Genomic DNA, 21,174 nt, shown 5'->3' with positions numbered 1-21,174 from the left:
ATTTATCTTGGCAGTAGACTCCCAAATATTTTATGTTGTCTACAATTGTTGTCTGCAATTGTTTTAAATTTAATTTCTCTTTCTATCTCTTGCTGCTGGACTTTGTAATATATAGATTTTTTTTTAAATTTTCAAAAATAAATCCCAATTACATTTAATTCAGTTCAGGTCACATTATGGAGTGTTCAATGCTGCCCACAAAGCATAGGCCACATATTTGACATGTCTGGTTTGAACTCTATCTAAAAGGTAAATATCCTTTGGTAGATGCTGAATAAGCAATCCATACTCCAGTCAAACCTATTCTGTCTGAATTATTCACTCTAATAGCTGAGGGTGACAAATTCCAGATCTCTTGCTTCAAAACCCCCCTCCCAATCCATATGTCTTTGTTCTCCAAGAAGGATACTGTTCAGGAACAATGTAAATAATTCTTTTCTTTCCCCTAAGGAGGATGCTGTTTAGTAAATCTTCTTTCTTCAGAAGATAAAGTCTCCAAGTTTCTAAACTTAGGAAATCTCAAACTTGAGATCACCCATGAGTCTATCTCAAATGTTACAGCTAGCTATGAAATCTCTCTTCTCTGCCTAGAAGGTGAGATTCTGAAACCTTTCTGTACAAACTGCTTAGGATTTTAAACTCTCCTTTACTCTATACAGGATATTGGGGTTCAAGAAGATTATTCATTCATTCTACTCTTGGACCTGCACATGAGTAGGCAGTAGTCAAAGATAAGTAACAGAATTTCTTTTTAAATAAATACTTTATATTCTATATACACTAATAGTACATATATATAATCACTTATATAAACATTTATTAAGCTCCCATTATGTGCCAGCACTGTGTTAAGTGCTGGCTATGTGATTAAAGAAAAAGACAGTCCTTGCCCTCAAGAAGCTGACATGTACATGTCTGTTGGTCCAGAAACCTTATAAATGCCATGACTTCTGCCATCTCTTGGGTAAAGAAAATCTACCTTGAGCCACTTCTCTCTGGCCATGTGCAAATATACCCTGGCATGTACTTCTGCTGTAAGTTTCCAACAAATTCTCCCTGGATAGGAGAGAGGGGGGAAATATCTCTTCCTAGTTCTAGGACTCCAGAAACAAGATATAAGCAAAAAAGGCAAAAAGAAAACTGAAGACAACTGAAGAAAAAAGCCTGTCACTTTTATAGGACCTCACAAAGGGATAGATCATCTGATGAGAGGCTTTTTCCCTGTATCTTAAAACTAAATATCTTGGAGTCAACCCCAGCCATTGAATACCAAGCAGGAGTTTTTATATTCTTTTAACAAGGAGCCATTAGGCATTCTTACAGTCTTATTCCAGGAGTTCTTAGCATTTTTGTGTGTCATGGATCCTTTAGAAGGTCTGGTGAAGACTATATACACCTCAGAATAATGTTTTTAAGTGCATAAATGAAATGCAAAAGAAACAAATTTTATGGAAATATAGTTATCAAAAAATGTAAGTTCATAGATCCAAGGGCAAGAACCTCTTTTCTTTGGGGAGGTCCTTTTCTGATGTATGAAAAAAATCATGAGCTACTGACTTATGAAATCAGAAGATTCCCATGATTAACCCTCTCATTACTTAGAAGTGGTCCCAATTCTCCCATACTGAGGAATCCTAACTTGATGATTTCTCCCTGTACCCCATGTAGGAGCAGCCTATTTAATTTCCAATGAAGAAGAGGGTTTTGCTATTTTCCATTAGCCTTGCTGATTAGTTAGCTCTTCTCCACTGAGGTAGATAGCTTTTATCCACAATGTGTCTTTAGGAGATGGAATTCATTCATGTATTTCTAAGGCAAACAGAGGTGACAGATATCATTACTTGGACAGTTGGTTTTGGTTGCTTCAAGAGATTTATTGTTCAGAAAGTGGAATATAAAGCACAACTTTCTTTTATATTTTATAACACAATAATGGCAGGAAATTAGTGAAAAAGAAAGGAATTCAATCATTACAAGTTTACTTTGTAGTGTGTTTATTGTCAAAAATGCTTCATCATTGATTATCCCACTCTGGTAAGATGTCCCATACAGTACAGGAGATAGGTTGCTGTTTGCTCCATACTTACTTCATTTTACTATTTAATTTAGTGTTTGCTCCAGAGGTAGATTTACCTAGATTATGGAGATTATATACCTGGTTATAGAGAGATGCTTTATCAGAAATGGCAAGGGACTTGCGAGTTATGCAGTCTTTACTTCTTGTCCTGGGCTTGTGCAACAATTTTGTTGTGGTAGGGAAAATACTGTGACAGTCAGGGCTTACCAGAGGCATAAAAACATTTTTGTACTGTGGATCAGTTTCTCCTCCCTCTTAAACTCACATTTTCCTTGGCCACAGTGTTTAGCTATTTGAGTCAATGCGTCTAATCTTAGCTGGGGCAGTGTCGTGCCAGCACCTCCAGAAGGCCTTCCATTCTTTGACATTGGAATCTACTGACCCTGACGTGGTTGCTCTTCTTGTTCCTTTCATTATTTTTCCTGGCTCTGCTTTTCCAAGGAGGAAATAAAAAGAGACAGGATAGATACTGGAATATTTCAGATTCTCTGAAGAGAAGAGAAAAAAAAGGCAAAATAGTTTATCGTGAGTCACAATAAGCATCATGACTTTTATTTTGGGAAATTATACTGGAAGACAAGTACCAGTTTTAGCATCTTACCTTTAAGGTCTAGGTAGTTTGACAATCTGTAGAATTTAGGACTTATATCAATCTACTTCTGGAACTAAAAAGGAAAAGTAATTGGATTTTGGGTTAATCTTTCATTTAGAAGGAAAAGCATAGAATCCCCATTTCTTTTTCTCGGCTGTGAGTTAAGGAAAAAAACATAGCCTGTTATACATTGGCAAGGTCTTGTAATGAAAAGAACTATGTATATTCAATGTTCTGCAACCTAATCTTGTTCATATGATTTAACTGAATTTTTAGCATCCTAATCTATATAATAGGTCTGCTGATATTTGCACTCTCTACCTTGAAAAGTTATTGGGAGGAACATTTGAGATAATGTATGTAAAATCAACCAATTAATACATATTCATTAAGTACTTATTTTGTTCTAGGAACTTTACTAAACATGGAGGATAATAAGTTAGAAATGAAAAATTCTCTGGTATCTAGAAGCATGTATTACACAGGTCTATCTTACTGGTTTCTGCCATAGCCATTCACATAAACCATCTCCTTAGATATACAGTGTCTTCAGTCCTCACTGAGGGAAAAATGCCTGCACTGATAAATGCATGGATCCTTGAAATATTGAAGTATTATCATTACCCCCAAATCATTACATTGGTTTCCATCAATCAGACAGAAAAATCAATAGATGATTTATATTAGTATTATTTGGACCCTGAAGCTAATAAGTTATGGAATATTTGTACCACAAATCTAAAATCTCTCATATAACATGTGGCTAATATGTAAAAAGCCTTCTGGTTAACTATAGGGATTAATTAAAATTTATGACCAATTTCATTCACAATAGAAACTTTCCTTCCAGTTGTGCCTCTTACAAATGTTGCTGTTGGAAAATTGATAGGGATGATCACCTCTGCACTTTAGATAAGCTACTGCGATTGGGAGGAGTTGATCTAAGGCATTATAAACTGATGTTATTTTTTTATGGTAATAACTGAGTGTCAAAACTGTGGATGATAAAATAAGTAACATATCTGAGTGGTAAGCTAAAGAATACATAGACTATAAGAATTACAGATCTGAGAGACACCTCCATTCTAAGAGTACATGACTTTCTTAAATTAAATTTGACCTGTTTCAGATCTTTCTTTATGACATAATTTAGTGGACTGTTGCTGTAGTCATTTATTATATTTGGGGAGTTCAACTAAGGGAAAAGTTGTCTTATTGGAAAAGCTATGATTAATGTACCTAAGACATAAAGTTCACAGTAATGATAACTAGCATTTATAAAATACTTTAGAGTTTACAAAGTGGTTTTCAAATATTACTTAATTTTATCTTCATAAAAACCCTAGAGGTAGGTGCTATTAGCATCTCCATTTTTCAGATGAGGAAACTGAGGCAGACAGAATTTAAGAAACTTCCCCAGGGTCACACAGCTAGAAAGCCAACTATTTATCTCTGTCCATTGAGAAGAAGAGGAGACCTCACATTAATCACAGCACTAACCTATGTATGTCATAGCAATGTGACCTGTTAATTGTATTTCTGAAAGCTAGAGGAAATCCTTAGGCTTGGTTTGCCTATGGAAATATTATTTTCTGATATGTGAACAAAATTGTACTTACTAATGAAAATATAATAATAAACAGCATGTACAAATGTAGAATTTGAAAAGTACTTTTACACACATAATTTCATTTAAGCCTATACCAACCCCATAAAGTAGGTACTACAGATATTATTCCTCCTAATGTATGAAGTAACTGAGAAACTTAAAGGTTAATTAATTTGTCTGCAGTTATAAAGCTAGTAAATGTCAGAGGTGGGATTTGAAGCCTAAGTCCAAATTCAAGACTCTATTCATTACACCCAGTAGACAACGAAGAGTCATTCATGAAAATTTCATTTCATTTTTCTTCATTTAAATAATCTCTATGCCAAATGAAATGCAAATTGAAATACCAGTTACTTCTTAGATATTTCCAAAGTATAAATGATCAGAAACTTTAGTGACCTGAAATGAATAAATCCATCTCTGTATCGCACAAATAAAGTGGAGTTCTGGAATTATTCATAATCAATTCAGATCACCCAAACCAAAATTCTACTTTGCAGTGTTGTTTGTAAATAAAGACTATGCATTTGCCAAAAAATTGGTAAATGTATAATATGATGACATATTTTTAATCAATATGGTTTAGTGGAAAGAGCTATATTGAGATCAAGAAAAACTGTATCAAATCCTGCCTCCATAAGTTAACAATTGAGCTATGGAAAAGTTTCTTATCTCTCTCTGAACTTCTGTTTTCTCATCTGAAAGAAAATGGAGATAATAATATCTGTAGTATCTATTTCACAGGACTATCATGAGACTCAAATGTATATAAATACTCTGCCAATCTTAAAACCATTATGTAATTGTCTATTCTTATAATTATATTTTTAATGCTACATGCTTTTGGTTTGTGAAGAAATGTTGATACATCATAAATCCTGAATTCTACTTTTTTTTTTCCAAGTTGGAGGAAAAGAGAAAAGTAGAATTTGGAGCTGTAATTTCTTTGGTATGGGAAACCCTTCATGTGGAAACTTCCTTCACTAATGTAGAGTAACAACTCAACTGCAGATTAGCTTTAAAAAAAATTGACTTGGGGAACAGAACTCCATGTGTCTGAGCCAAGACTTGAATCCAGATCTTCTTAACTCCAAGCATTGCTCTCTGTCTAATCTGCTGGGTTGCCTTATTTCTAATTCTAATCCAATTTGGAAAGATTTAGTGAGTGATTAACATATTCAAGGCACAGAGGTAGGTGGTAGGAATGTAAAGATGAAGTCCCTGTTCTCAAGGATTTCATAACCTAATGAGTTATTCAGTATCTTCAATGAAACTTTGAAACTGTTTTTCACACTATATGTGGTGAATTGTTATAGATGACTTTCACTTTCAGTCTTATTACATACAATGAGATTAAATGTAATTTTATTTTTCATAAATTGAAACATAAATTGTAGAACAGGATTTTGAAATGTTTACAAAAAAACCCTAAATTAATAACATCTTAGAAATTTTCACAATAACCAGGACCAAAATTATATATGTATGTATGTATTTTTAACACTGGAGTTAAACAAACAAAAAAGAAAAAAAACAAAAAGGACTGAATAATAATTTGACTGGATTGAAATGTAAATGCATTGCATCCCTACAAGTCCAAAATTTAGTTCAATCTTACTGGAATATAAAAATATTACTATCTTATTTTAATTAAGAAAAGTAAATTGAATTTTAAATATTTGTTTAAAAAATTCATCACATCATCATATGGTATATAAAAAAGAGGTATTTGATAATGTCCTTCATTTTCCAAAATAGTAAAATAATTTGCAAAGATAGAACACTGCATATGAACACTCATTTTAAAGGAGTATATATATATTTTTAATGTGTATTTCACAAAATCAAGGAATTTCCTTAGAAACCCACAAAAATAGATGATTTTCAATCAATCATTTTATTAAAATAAATTGACAATTGAAATTAAAACAACCAACAATCTCTTAATGTTGTATTATTTGTTTGGATATGACAAAAATGGTATATATAAACACATGCCTCTAAAAAGGGCTTTTAAATAACTCAAGTCTTCAGAATTTTTCTATTCTCGAGCTGAATCTCAAACATTAAGAAGGCTTAGATGGCCTTTGAAAATACTGAGAGTAATAAAGTTTCCCAGAATTTCAGTTTTACTAACTTACTCTTAAAAAGAAAAAAAAGCTATACTTTATGAAATGTAGATGGCTGTGCTAATGAAGATCTCTCTGAAACTGACTCACACGCATATGGATGCCATTTGTAACTAGTGGTGAGAACGCACAGGTCAGGCTGCACTTTGGTGTCTGTCTATCCATCTGTTTTCACATTAGTTGCAAATTATAGAATCCTCCAGACCCAAATGATCATAAATCAGGACTATGAGCATGTACATTTTTCCCATCTGTCATAAAACAATGAATTAAATTCATGCCTGTCAAAATATGCTGCTGCGAATTCGCCTTCTTCTGCAGTTGAAGGAATACAAAGCTTCATCTCATCGCTGTAATTTATGGTCTCCTTGGGAGACTTGGGTGATTAGGGCTTGGCCCACCAACACAGAGAAAAACAGTAGGAACTCCAATAACTCCAAATGGAAATCTTGGGTCAAATTTATCAAACAAATCAGAGAGAAATCTATTTCTGTTTGGAAAAGGAGGAGATATATTGCATGTTTAGTATACGAGGACGGCTTTGGAACATTTGCCTATTCGGTATTTGTGAGTTTTGGAATTTCTAGCTTAAATAGTATCACCAAAGGACATGTGATGTATTAGACATGAGCACATTTTTAGCCAAATAAAATATACAACCGCAAGCAAAGAGGTTTTTCAATGTTAACAACAACATATCTGTGCAAATGATGTAACTGAAAATTTTCTAGGTAGAACTTAAAAAAAAAGCATAGCTTTAGTTCTGGAAAAATACACTAGAAGAAGATGAAATATGTTCAAAATAGGTGACTAAGAAAAATACACAGCCAGACTGATAAGGTGTATAGACTTTAACCATTCCATGTCAATGGATTTATATCAGTCCCATGGCACAAATAAGATTTTTTTTAAACTTTTCTTCCCTCAAGCTCCATAAGGTTCAAATATGGTTCTGTATCTGAAACCAAAGAGACAGATCCAGTGCAGAAACATTCATGCCCTCCATGTGAAGAATGTTGGTCACAGTCCTATGTGATGAAAAATAAACAGAGATAATTGGGGAAGATTGCAAACAAAGACACATGTGCTACAAATCCATTGGGGGATTTTGGCACTTGTCCCTCCTCAGCAAGCCACAGTATGTTTGAACTGGTGTTTATCATGAGGGCTAGCAGGCATTTATTCAATCAGAAAGTCATATTTCTCCCAACACCCCCTGCTGTATTAGAAATTTCAGGCAGAGTTACAGCGAGCCAAATGAGAAGATGATGTGGTATAATACTGTCTGTCATAGATCTGGCTAATACCAAAAAGTGAATTATTGCATCAGTAGAAAGGGAAAAAATGCTGGGCATTCAATATCACTTCTGAGCACACGGTACCACTGCCTAAGTGCAGCAGGCAGGTAGGCTGTAAGATATTGTACCTGACAGAAGAAATTAATCTTCTATTCTTGTACTGATTCAGAGGCTCTGCTCTGCTCTGCTTCTTGTGGTTGGAGGCAATAGGAACCTGCATGTCAGAAAATGAGCTCTCTAGATTCATCACTCAGCAGGACTTTGTGGTGGAAATGCCTTTCATTTCATTGACTATCTCTTCTTTGCAGATCAACAACATAAAGACAATTCCTTTCTGTACCTGGAAACCATGACAAGAGGCCAGAACACTAGACCAGCAAAATCTCACTCCCAAACTGAATAGAGAAATCAAGGTTGTTTTCCATTATGACATATCTTAGAAGTAATTTTTATAACCACTATTTTATTACTTTGTACCCAATAAAATAAGTCACTATTTGTTTTATTGCAGCCTTATATTTTATTTTACTAGGAAACCTAGAGTAGCCCCCATTACCTGCAAAAACTGACCACCAAATAACTACAGTGGCTTATTTTGCTTCAGAGAGAATTTATTAAATAAGACCATATGTTTAAAAGAGGCAAGAATGTGCCATTGAGGTTCTACTAGACTTCTATTTATGTCCCAAACTGAAAGGTTATAGAAGTCACTTGCAACTGATTAAATCCCATTCTGCCATCTGAACCTATGGCAGCTGGACTGGTCAAAACCAACCAGTAAAATTAAGAAAATCATTAAAATTACTAGGAATAAAGGTTTCATATGGAAATTATTTCAGGACAGTTATTGCTAACAAAGAGACATCATTAAGCTCTCTTTTCCATAGAGTTAACTGATGTATATACTTTTGTCCTAACACTTGCATGTCCCCCTAGATCCTGACAAGCACACCTGCCAAAAATTAACTTTTTGCTTTTCCAAATAAATATTTTAAGAGATTTCAAATATTTAAAATAAAATTGCAAAATTTCTGCATGCATTTTGTACCATATAATGATTATGGTATTCATGTTAATTGGGTTAGTTTCATATTTTTCCTTTATGTGTATATTTCAAAAATTATTTGAATGAATTCTTCTTCTTCCTTTACATTTTCTATTCCAAACTTGTAGAAAATCATCTTTCTTTCTCCACCAGAAACACATATTTAAATTAACATTTTAACTATGGTATTTTTGTTTCATAATGATACTGAACTCTATTAATTATGATATATCACAAAACAAGTAAATTATTCAGCTATATTCAAAAAGAGTTATTAAATGCTTACTGAATGGAAGATCCTATATTAGGCATTATATTAGGTAAATATTTTAGGGGAAAAGAAGATGAGATCGGAAGAAATAATATTAATTTCATTCATTACAGTATATTAGAGATTTTCATTATTTCTATTAAATATATAAATACATATTTATCTAACATTCATATTTGTATTATACATACAGACATTAAATTCCTAAAGATTGCTCATTCCTGAATTGGTAAAGTTCACATGAAACAACAACACAGATTCACAAGTGACATTAATAGCTTGTCAAATTTTAGATTCATAACAAAAATTTGTCTAGAAGGTCTTGACCCAAAAGAGCACATAAGAACAGGGAACCACAAGCAGGAAAACTCTTGCATAGGTTTTTTCCAAAGAGAAACCACAATAGTGCTTAAGGATTCAATTCAGACAACTGAGGCTATTTCAAAATGTCTGTAATGATAGATTTATAAGGCACCTGGTCTTTATGGAATATTATTGCAAATCATTTATTTTCCTTTTTTTGTCTATAATAGCTTAGACAGTAAGCTCAGCCAATCAAATTACAAGGTAGAAAAGACTATCTGTTGCATCACAGAACAGGAAAGCCTCAAGTAAAGCTGTATAAATCCAGGCTGACAGAATGATGTTGGAAGTAAGCTCACAGACAACCCTTGTGACTGTGAATTTGGGCAACCACCAACGACCCTATACTCTAAGAGGGCCCAAAGGTGACTTGGCCAGTTCATATATATGAAATATTTTCAAAATGACTTCCCAGAATCACAATAACAAAGCCTTTCCCCTCTTCTTACAGTCCTACCCTTTTTCCCAGTCCTAGGCTGTATGTTACATTTTGATAATTTTGTGTTGTTTGCTTTAACCCTTTCAGACTGTTGATCAACATTTTCACAGTGACTTTATATGGCTACAAATTATGGAATCTCTGAAGAATTTCAAGGGACAATGGACAGACACATGGTGGGCATAAAGAGTATATCACCAGTGAAGAAATGCCCACCAAAAGTCTTATAATCATGGAAATGTATAACAGAAGAAATGGACTGTTCAAGTACAAAGGCTTACAAAACAATGATCCAGGTTTTCAGTGTCATGCAATGGCAAGATCTCTAACTCCAGAGTTAGGGTACTTTAATTCAAATTTTACCTGTGATAGTTAATACTTGTATGACCTTGGGTAAGTCATTTACTAGTCCTCATTGTCTTCAAATAAAAGAAAAAGGAATCTGCACATCATATTTCAAGAAAACTGTCCACCTCCACGAGAAGAAAAGAACAAAGCGGAAACAGAAAGAACACACTTATCACCTCTTGAAAATAAGCCCCAAATAAAGATTCCTAAGAATACCACAGACAAAATGTAAAATTTTAATTCAAAGGAAAAATACTGGAAGTAGCCAGAAAGAATTCAATCACTGAGTAGTCACAGATAGGTTGTTATAAGCTTTAGCTGCCATCAGTCAGTCAACAGGCAATAAAATTTTATCAAGCCCCTACTATGAGCCAGGCACTATACTAATCACCAGGAAATACAAAGAAAGGCAAAAGTCAATTCCTCCTCTTAAGGATTTGTGGCAGGTGAAAGACAAAACTTTCACCTGCCCCAGAATTCAAGGAAGGCATATGGCAGAGATGAGGAAGGATAGAATTCCAGGCATGGGGGACAGCACCACTATAAAAGAGTGAAGAGCTTATAATATGAAATTCCAAAAGACAAAGTACATAGACTTACAACTATGACTGACTGACTCAGCAAAACTGAGCACCATTTCTCGGGGGTAGGGGTGGGGGGCAATGAGTATTAGTGAAAGAGAACTTCTAAGAATTACTGAAGAAAGACAAAAGGTGAGTTGAAACTTTGAAACACAAACACAGAAGTCAAGAGAAACATCATCATGCAAATACTGGGAGAAAAATTAGTAGTTATATAGGGAGGATGAAGCATTTACTTTCTAATTAGAGAAGGGAGTGGAGATGACACAAGTGTCTCTTTAGAACCATAATGACATCAAAGATCACAGAGGGAATTAAATAAGACAGAGGGACTAGGGTTGGTTTTGGTATGCTTTGATGAACTTAAAAGAAGAGGGAAAAGGGATGTGGGGAGAGATAATATAAGAAAGTGTGATTAAAGAGCAGAAAAGTTTATGATCTCACTTAATAGGGGTAGTTATGCAAATGATGAAGAGGGAGGTAGAGTGGGTATCATTTCAACACTGTATTTGTGTAACTGGGTCAACAAGGGAAGAAAATACATACATACAGAGTTTGGTATAGAAATACATTCATTTCATCATAAAATCATAAGATAACAGGGAGTGACAAATAAGAAAGAATATAGATTCAAAGAGAGAACAGTTAAAAGAATAAATCCAAAGATACTTCCTTCTGGAGTAAAGATTCACTATTTGACATCCATCCCCTTTCCCACAAAAAAAAGGGAATTCTAGAAAAAAGTAGCCTGGAAGAAATTAGGTTTAGACCAACACTCACATGCTATACCATAATAAATTCCAAAAGTATATATAGCATAAATAAAGGCCACATCCTATAAATATTAAAGAAACACAAAGAAATTAGCTTTCAGATGTATAAAAAGGGTAATCATCAGATCATAACCCAATGAGGGTTAGAGATGATCACAAAAGATAAAGTGGACTTTTTTTTATTACATACATAAAAAAGTTTTACACACACACAAATCTATAAAGGAAAGATTGGAAGGAAAATAGTTAATTAGAAAAAAATTGCATTAGGGGTGGCTAGGTGGTACAGTGAATAGAGCACCAGTCCTGGAGTCAGAGGACCCGAGTTCAAATTTGACCTCAGACACTTAACACTTACTAGCCATATGATCTTGGGCAGGTCACTTAACCCCAAATTGCCCTGCCTTCCCCCCTAAAAAAAAGCTAAAAAATTGCATTAAATTTCTCTAATAATGATCTCATTTCCAAGACATAAAAGTATGCAGATAAGCCGTTCTCTAATTGACAAATGGCCAAATAACTTGAACAAGTAGGTCTTAAGGAAAGAAAGTCAAGCTATAATTAGCCATGTGGGAAAAATATATCAAATAACTTAGAGTAATGCATGTTAAAATAAGTATGCAGCTCTGTCTTATATCCATCAGATTGGGAAAGATGAGCAAAAAAGGAAAATGACAAAATTTGGAGAGGAAATTCCTATAGGAAAAAAGACACAATGATGTACCACTCTTAGAGAAGTGTATTGGTTCAGTCATTCTCAAATTATGCCTCAGAGATTACTAAAATCTAGTGATACCACCACTGGGTCAGCACCCCAAAGAGATCAAAGAAAAAGTTGTGATATCAAAGAACTAGGAGCTTGGAGTTACCCATCAACTGGGGAATTGTGGAAAATATGGCATATTAACTGTAAATGGAATGCACCTGTGCTATAAGAAATGGTGAAAAGAAAGTTTTCAGTGAAATCTGTGAAGATTTATATGAATCAATACAGTATGAAGTAAATGGTGCCAGAGGAAAAAAAACTTATATTGCAACAGCTACATTGTAAAAAGAAACAACTTTGAAAGATTTAACAACTCTAATCAACACAATGACCAATCATGACTTAGGAGAGCTGAAGATGAAAATGTCACTCATGTCTTGATAGAGAGATGATAGTGATAGATAAAATATAGAGAAAAAGGCATACATTTTTGGATGTGATTAAAGTGGAAATTTGTTTTACTTGAATATACACAATATACATATATATATGTATGTATGCATGTATGCATGTATTTCTTGCAAGGATTTCATTTTTCTTTTCCAGAAGGGGCATGGGAGGGAGAGAAAAATAATTTTTTCATTAAAAATAAAAAATAATTATACTAGTATATAAAAACAGTATATAAGACATAGCAGTAAAGAAATTAATTTCTAGGGGACCCAGTCAGCATATTTTTTTTCACTTCCTTTAGGCTTACTCTGCTGCTGAGTTTACATGCATGTAATTAAATATTTATTTTTCACTTGTTAGTACTGTGCAATGTGTGGTGAGGATTAAGATAATATTAAAGATACAACTTATGGCTTTATAGAATATATAACTTGAAAAGGTGTGTGTATATGTGTGTGTGAGGGTGTGAAGTTTGAAATAAAACAAAAATTGCACTACAGGGTATAGAACCAAAGAAGTATGATAGGGTTTCAGAGTGCTTATATGGTCAGGAAGATTAAGGGAAATCTTCACTAAGGAGGAGCTATTGGAGCTGGATATATTTTCAACAGGTAAAGATGTAGGAGGAAGGTAATTTCAAAGACAAAAATTACATGGACAGACACATAGAGGTAAAAGTGCAGGATGTTTGAGGGGCTGTAATAGTAATGAAATTTTAATATCTTCCATGTCCCCTGTATTTGCAATCAAACAAGTACTTAGCACTTTGTTTTAAGTTCATGATTGTGTCAAGTATTAAGACCCAGAACTTGTGAATCCCACAGTGGGAAGGAATTGCTGATGTAACAGGAATGGGCTGGAACAGGGAGGAGCTAATACCTTATATAAAGAAAAGCCTAAGCTCGAGAGCCAGAACTTCTGGGAGCAAGCAGCCTGGAGGCTGAGTAGCTAAGAATTGAGAAAAAGAACTAAAAAATGAACTGAGAACTGAAAAGAACTGAGAAGAGGATTGAGAAGAATTGAAAAATGAGAAGACAGAAGATTTTAGAAAAGGACTTGTGGTGGCAGAACTTCTTCTGAGAGCTGCTGAGAGCTTCTGAAGGCCAGCTAGAGCTGCCAAGAACTTCTGTGGGCCAGCCAGAGCTGTTGAGAACTTCTGAGAGGCAGCTGGAACTGCCAGGAATGAGAACTAAGAAATGAGAAGAAAGGAGAACTGGGAGGAAGCATGACTGTGGTGCTGGTATTTTATCTGTCTGTTTTGATGTTACTTTGTCTGTTTGTTGTTGGGTCTTCACCAAAGTTTTTATAATTTATCTTTTAATACCTTGGAAAACAAAACCTTCCCAATAGCAGGAGGGTGGAGATTAAAATGTGAAAACTGAAAATATAATAGTATTTTTTTTCTCCTTTAAGTCAGTCTTTTCCTATTACATATTTTGGCACATATTTTTAGTCCAGTTTTATCATTGAAAAATATTGACCTTGAAATGAGCTGGATGCTCAGAAATGAATTGAGAAGGTGATTGTAATTTTCCATGCCACATTTCTTTTCAGCATCTTGAATGTAAAAACCTCCTTTGGAGGCAGTCTGCTTTTGGAAAAGTGGCCATAGCCCTTTACTTGGACTGAAATCCATTCCATTCTAAAGTAGTGTTTATATGATGCCCAAAACAGCAATTAGAAAAGTTGTTGTTGGGTCTATGTTGATTTCTCAGGCAGAAAGTGAATTGATGAGGATCCTGGCAATGAATTTGAATGTTATTGTGGCTTTGTTAAGCTTTGTCTTCCCAGGAACAGAAACTGTGAAGGACTTGAGGTGGACCAGAAACTGTGAGCTTCAATATGGAACAGAAACTTCCCAAGAAGCTGGACAAAGAACTGAGAGCTATCTGCCTTTGAACCCAGATGGCAGTTGGATAGATTCATGCAGGAGCTGGGACCATGGAAGCTTGAGAGCCTGCCTTGAGTCAAGATGAAAACACAAACTGAGAATATCATGACTTACTGTGGCCTAGGGGTGGAGAACTTTGACCTTTACATTTAGATGATTGAGTTAAGGACTTACTAATTAAGGATGTTTGGAAATTAATCTCCAATTAAGAAGAAAGAATTTTTGATTGAAGAGATTAAGACAATGTGACCTAGGGGTGGTGAACTTTTGACCTTTGTACTTTGTGATTGAATTAAGGACTTACTAAATGAATGTTATCTTTTGCTTAAAAGTATGTGGCCACTTTAGTGATAAGTTGCTAAGTTATAACATTGTGAATGCTATGCTTTGATTTCTGTGAATATTTTGTCTTAGTGTGTTACTGAATAAATAGAGAATTCACTATACTGTTTAATCAGAACCTTGAAGCTGTTCACAGCAGCAGTCCTCTGGAAAGCTGCTCATGCTTGGCTTTACAGGAGGACAGAAAATAATCTACCCAGTTTGTCTGACTGTGATTGGAGAAGAAGAAACCAAAAATAACACAAGACTGGTAAAAGAGATTAGGGCCATAATGATGGGGGCTTGAATATCAGGCTGATGAATTTGGGGGTTAGTTCATAGGCAATAGTGATCCCTTAAAGATTTGTGTGTCATGGACTGACATATTTAAATATATTTTAAGATTAGTCTGAAGTATATAGCATATGTTGTGAGATCAATTTAAAGGCTATTGTATTATGTCAAAGAATAGGTAATAAATACATGAAATAAATTTGTACCAGTCAAAGAAGAAAGAGTATAATGAATGAGAGAGACATTGTTAGCAGGCTTGAAGCAGAGATTTTCCTTTGAACAGAACTAAGGTCAATTGTTTAAACCTGTAATATCAATATTTTTTCTGTATTTCTTTGAAGGGGGAAAGGCAGGGTAATTGGGATTAAGTGCCTTGCCCAGGGTCACATGTCTATTAAGTGTTAAGTTGTAATAGAAACAATAATAATTCTATTTACAACATTCTGTACAAGTAGCAATCCAGCTCATAAGCAAAAAAAAATTATTAAAAATATCTTGACCTGGTCATGTCATTTTGCTAATTGATTTAGACTAAGTCTATGTCTATTTATACCCACAAACTAATCTTCCAGAATAAGTTAAACAATATTTAAAAACAAAGAGCCCTTTCATTTTCATTATCTCGCGATGTATTTGAATAACTTTTCTAATTGCTGTTTTGGGCATCATATAAACATTACTTTAGAATAGAATGGATTTCAGTCCAAGTAAAGGGCTATGGCCACTTTTCCAAAAGCAGACTGCCTCCAAAGGAGGTTTTTACATTCAAGATGCTGAAAAGAAATGTGGCATGGAAAATTACAATCACCTTCTCAATTCATTTCTGAGCATCCAGCTCATTTCAAGGTCAATATTTTTCAATGATAAAACTGGACTAAAAATATGTGCCAAAATATGTAATAGGAAAAGACTGACTTAAAGGAGAAAAAAAATACTATTATATTTTCAGTTTTCACATCTTAATCTCCACCCTCCTGCTATTGGGAAGGTTTTGTTTTCCAAGGTATTAAAAGATAAATTATAAAAACTTTGGTGAAACATTTCAGAACACTCATGTCAAAGTTGTACAGATATTTTACCTGCTTGAGATATGGTGCCCCTTCCAGAAATTGACTTAGTATTTAATTTATAAAAGGGATACTGTGAAATTAAGTCTTGCTCAATATATTTACTTGTCTTTACAAATTTTTCCCATTGCAGTTGCTTGATGAGACAGACGCCTCATTTTTTTTTTTAAAGAGCGAGTCCCAGGGGATGGCAGTTAGAGCAGCACAGAATGCTCAATCTAAAAGCACATACCACAGCTTCGATTGCTTTTACACCACTGTAAAGGTTCTGGAACATAAACAAACCAGTCTATCAAAAACTAAGTACTCTTGATTGAATCAGATCCTCAATAGACTGATTATTTCCAAGACAACATTAATTCTCATCAGTGTCATGACAAGGAAATTACTCTTAAGAATTTCACTGAGCAATAAAAGAAAGTAAAAGAAATCACTCTATGATTTAGTTTCTGTACACCTGTTTAGTTAATTTCTTTAAGGTTCACAGAATCAAACATTAATCCGATATTATTGAGTCTGACTCCATTTTGTAGATTCAGAAATTGAGGCATAGAAAAGGTCAGTGACTTGACCAAGTTTAGGAAGCTAATGTGTCAGAGTCAAGATTCAAACTCAGGTCTCCTAATTGTAATTCTAGTATTCCTTTTACCAAGTTATTTTACTCATTCTTCTGAAAAAAATTATTAAATTCCTATTATGTGTGTTACATCATTAATTGACAATATTTGTGACATAGTATTGGTCTCAGGGACTTTTATCTAATAGAAGCAAAATATGTGTGCAGAAATAACCATGATGTAGTAAAAGAGATATTGAAACAAATGCAAAAGATAGGTCTCAGTTAAGTAGCCTCCCACTACTTTTACTTTTGGATGCATTGCTACATCAGTAGTGGAATTGCAGGAAGGAGAGATCAGAAAAGAGGTATCACCTGAGTTGGCTATTAAAAGAAGGGGAAAGAGGGAAAATTCATTCCAGGAATAGGGATAGTGTGACTAAAGAAAAGTAATGAAGGAAAGATAGTTCTGGTTGAGAATGTAGGATGGAGAATAAATCTAGATGGAATATACAGTATGTAAAGGAGAGAGATATAAAATTAGTTGAGAAGGTAGTTTAACTCCAGATTGTAAAGATCCTTGATTTCCAGGATCAGGATCTGATTTGAACTTCCTAACATGGAACCATGCTGTTCTATTTGAGGAGAACCCACTGTATCCATCAGGACCCAGACCACGAACCATATTTCACTCTGACAAGCTTCCTACTATTCCACTTTGCTGCTGCAACTGACACATCCTCCAAATCCAGATCCAACCCTGAAGTTATTGAACTATTTCAAGGTGGAGCTTTGGAACGCACCCGCTGGAACTCTTCTGAACTGATTAGTGAGAGTCCACTCTATTTAGCTGGCCACAGATTCTCAACTAGGGTTCCCCCTAAAAATATTTCTGCCATGTCACCAGCACCTGCACCATCACCTAGTTCTCTTTCCACTTATTTCTCTAGGATTAATTGTCCAATAATTACTATCCTTGCTTCTGGAAGGTGATGTCACTCCACTTCTTTCTCTAGCCAACACTTCCCTATGTAAGTCACCTACTGCTATTTGTTAGCAAGTAAGCATCAGAAGTCAGAAAATGTCTCTTTTTCATATTTGTATCCCCAGTGCTTAGCATAGTGTTTGTCACATAATAAGTGTTTAATAAATTTTTGTACTAATTCTTTATACTTTTTTCTTTTTATCTCTTAAAATTATTTTAATTTATTTCATTAAATATTTACCAATAACAGAAAATTTACAAAGTGTTTTTTTTTTAATTTCTGAGTTCCATATCCCTGCCTTCACTTCATCCTCTCCGCTCTCCTTGATAAGGCAAGTAATTTGATATTGACTATACACATGAAGTCAGACAAAACATTTTTCCATACTAGCCATATTGTACACACAAAAAACCCTAAAAACAAAATAAAACAATAAAAATAAAGTTAAAAAGCATGTTTTAATCTTTATTCAGAGTTCATCAGTCCTCTCTCTGGAGGTGGATGGTATTTTTCATTGTGAATCCTTGGGAAATGTCTTGCATCATTATCTTGATCAGAGTTGCTAAGTCTTTCATATTTGAGTATCCTTACAATATTACTGTTATTATGTACATTATTGTTACTATGTATATTGTTCTCCTAGTTCTTCTCACTTTACTTTGCATGAGTTTTAACTTCTTCCCAGTTTTTCTGAAACCATCCTGCTCATCATTTCTTATACCACAATACTATTCTTTAATATCCATCTACCATAACTTGTTCAACCATTCTCCAATTGATAGGTATCCCCTCCATTTCTCATTGTTTGCCACCACCAAAAAGAGTTGCTATAAATATTTTGTCACAAATAGATCCTTTTCCCTTTTCATTGATCTCATTAGTAACGGTATTGTTAAGTCAAAAGTTATATGCACAATTTTATAGCCTTTTGGGCATAGTTCCAAATTGTTCTCTGGAATCATTGAACTAATTCACAGCTCCAAGAGTGCATTAGTGTCCTAATTTTTCCATATCCCCCCAGCATTTGTTGTTTTACTTTCTATAATGTTAGTTAATGTGAAAGGTTTGAGGTTTTATCTTAGAATTTTCAAAATTTACATTTTTCTAATCAGAATTAATTTAGAATATTTTTGTGTAACTAGTGATAGCTTTGATTTCTTCTCCTCAAGATTGCTTGTGTATGTCCTTTGAATATTTATCAACTGAAAAGTAACTGTTATTTTATATATTTGGCTCAGTTCACTATATATTTAAGACCTAAGGCCTTCATCAAAGAAACTTGCCAAAAATATTCCTCAATTTCCTGTTTTCCTTCTAATTTTGGCCACATTTGTTTTGCTGGTACAAAAGCTTTTAATTGCATATAATTATTTTTTTTACTTCCTATAATCCTATCTCTTGTTTGGTCATGTACTCTTCCCTTATGTATAGATCTGACAGGTATATGGTTTTCTATTTTCCAATAATTCACTTATAATATAACATTCCATGTCTAAATCATTTATCCATTTTGCCATATATTTGGTAAATGGTGTGTCTAGGTCCTGCCAAATTGCTATCTAGTTTTCCTGGCAATTTTTTTGTCAAATGGTAAGTCAATACCCCCAAAGCTTGGATCTTTGAGTTTATCAAACACTGGATTACTATGGTCATTTTCTATGGCACATTGTGTACCTAATCTATTCCAATGATCTACCAATCTATTTATTAGCCAGAACTAGATTGTTTTTATGATTTTTGCTTTATAATATAGTTTGAAATCTGTAATTATTAGGTTGCCTTCCACCTCATTTTATAAAATTAATTCATTTCATAATTCTTCCAGATGGGTTTTGTTACTATTTCTTTCTAGCTCTATAAAATTATTTTTGGTAATTTGATTGGTATGGTGCTGAATTGATAGATAAATTAAGTAGGATTATCATTTTTATTATATTGTCTTGGTCTACTCATGAGCAATTAATATTTTCCAATTGCTTAGAGCTTTCTTTTTGTGCGAAAAAATGTTTTATAATTGCATCCATATAATCCCTGGGTTTTTCTTGGCACTAAGACTCCCAAACATTTTGTACTGTCTGCAATTGTTTTTAATGGAATTTCTCTATCTTTTGCTACTGGGTTTTGCATGTTTTATGGTAGAAATATGGATTATTTATATGTGTTTACTTAATATCCTCAAGTTTGGTGAAGATGTTAATTATTTCAACCAGTTTTTTAGTTAATTCTTAGTGTTCTTTGAGTATAACATCATCTTATTTCAAAAAAGTGATACTTTTGTTTCCTCATTGCCTATTTTTTTTGCTTCTTCAATTTACTTTCTTGGCTTATTGCTATAGCTAGCATTTCTTACTGAATGATGGTGCTGATAATGGACATCCTTGTTTTACTCCTAATATTACTGGGAAGGCTTCAAGTTTATCTCTATTACAAATAATGCTTACCCTTTGTGTTAGATAGATGCCACTTTTAAAATAAAGGCTCCATTGATTCCAAATGTTTTTAATGGGAATGGGTGTTGTATTTTATCAGAGGCTTTTTCACATCTATTCATATAATCATAAGAGTTCTGTTGTTTTTGTTATTGATCATTAATACTGACAGTTTCCCTAATATCTGCATTTCTGGTATGAATCCCATTTGGTCATAGTGTATGATCTTTGTGATTTATTTCTATAACCTCCTTGCTAGTATCTTATTAAATATTTTTGTATCTATACTCATTAAATAAGTTTATAGTCTCTGTTTTTACTCTCCCTGGTTTATGTATCAAAACCATATTTATGTCATTCTAGGCCAGTGATGTTATACTCAAATAGCAACAGAGGCTGTTAAACCTTACATAAAGATGCCTGGATGCCACATATTGACTTAGAATCAAACAGAAAACACTATGCATTAAAACTATCTGTACTTATTTTGTTCAATATATCCAGCTTCCAATTTAATCTGGTTTAGGCTGCACTCAGGAATTTTGTAGTTTGTGTGTTTGACACCTCTGATGTAGACAACCAACAAAACAATAAATCAAGGTCTTATTTATAGGTTTGCTGATTTCTGAAATATAAATGCTCACATCAAAAATGAGCAATTTGCCCTTAGGAGTGGTTTTGAGTTTGATTCAGCATACCCCTTCACTGAGTTAAAGGACCATATATTGCCTTAACATGAGCAATTATGAGATATGCTATCTTCCTCACCTGACTCAAACATCCCTACAAATTTACTACAGATTTCTGACAACAACTAAAGAACCAAACAAGCAAAAATCCTGATAGCCAGATTATTTGTGATAACAAGGGGGAAGGGAAGAGAAAATAGCATTTATTAAGTGTTACTTGTGAGTTATGCACTATTCTAAGATTTTCATAAATATTA

At 33.9% G+C, this 21,174-nt stretch overlaps 1 long non-coding RNA gene across 1 annotated transcript in view; it reads right to left on the bottom strand.

Moving 5' to 3' along the window:
* Positions 1-1,914: 1,914 nt before the first annotated feature.
* The window catches only part of LOC138151781 (uncharacterized), a 184,761-nt gene continuing 165,501 nt past the window's right edge, over positions 1,915-21,174 (bottom strand). Inside the window, exons 2-3 of the long non-coding RNA XR_011165915.1 lie at positions 2,679-2,742; positions 1,915-2,565 (exon numbers count right to left, since the gene is read on the bottom strand). This is a non-coding gene — a long non-coding RNA (uncharacterized lncRNA). The remainder of the gene's footprint in view (positions 2,566-2,678; positions 2,743-21,174) is intronic.

This window comes from Petaurus breviceps, unplaced genomic scaffold, assembly GCF_028583685.1.
Source record: "Petaurus breviceps papuanus isolate PSGF00001 unplaced genomic scaffold, PetGlider_PUasm1.0 90919, whole genome shotgun sequence".
NCBI classification, from domain to species: domain Eukaryota; kingdom Metazoa; phylum Chordata; class Mammalia; order Diprotodontia; family Petauridae; genus Petaurus; species Petaurus breviceps.
This window is presented reverse-complemented; position numbering and strand designations above follow the sequence as displayed.